Raw genomic sequence first — 738 nt, 5'->3', positions numbered from 1 at the left:
CTGAATACAGCACCTCAGACTGAGGAAGTCCTCAGGATGAGAGACGAAACGTTTCTATATTTTGTTGTTTTCCTGATGCATGCTCAATAATCAGGTAGAACAATCTAAAAAAGTTAAATCTGGTCCTTTGGACATTCAAAAAAACAAAACAAAAATATATAGAAACGTTTCGTCTCTCATCCTGAGGACTTCCTCAGTCTGAGGTGCTGTATTCAGCTCAGTCTCTTAAATAGCACCTTCTCAGGGTGGATCAAGCAGTTTGCTGCTGACAACCAGAACCAGCTGATCACATGGTCAAGAAGGACCATCAGCCTAACAATGGATCATTAGTGGAATGTCCAGACGACCACATTTAACTTTGTTAGATCTTCGCAATTAAAGTATTTTTTATATCTTGATATTTTTGAGCACATAACTTTGGACTTTTCATTCATTACATTTATTATTATTATTATTATTATTGAGAGATATCTCTTCCTCTTACGAACCAGGTGAAATTGATTTATTTCAGAGACTCTTTATTTTCCTACGTAAAGTGTGATCAGTGAAGATTCACTTTAGTTTAGTTTTCCTGAAGGAGTGGTGGATTATTAGAAGTTTCCTCAGAACAGCTGATTTGTGTTTCTGCAGCGCGTGCTCCATCATTCAGGTCCACGCTCGTCTTCTGGTCATTAAACACATCGCAGAGTGAACTATAAGAAGAAGAATCAATCAACCTTTATTTATACTATAAGAAGA

The sequence above is a fragment of the Nematolebias whitei genome, chromosome 23, assembly GCF_014905685.2.
Source record: "Nematolebias whitei isolate Nwh7 chromosome 23, NemWhi1, whole genome shotgun sequence".
In the NCBI taxonomy this organism is placed as follows: Eukaryota; Metazoa; Chordata; class Actinopteri; order Cyprinodontiformes; family Rivulidae; genus Nematolebias; species Nematolebias whitei.
Note: the sequence above shows the minus strand (reverse complement) of the source record.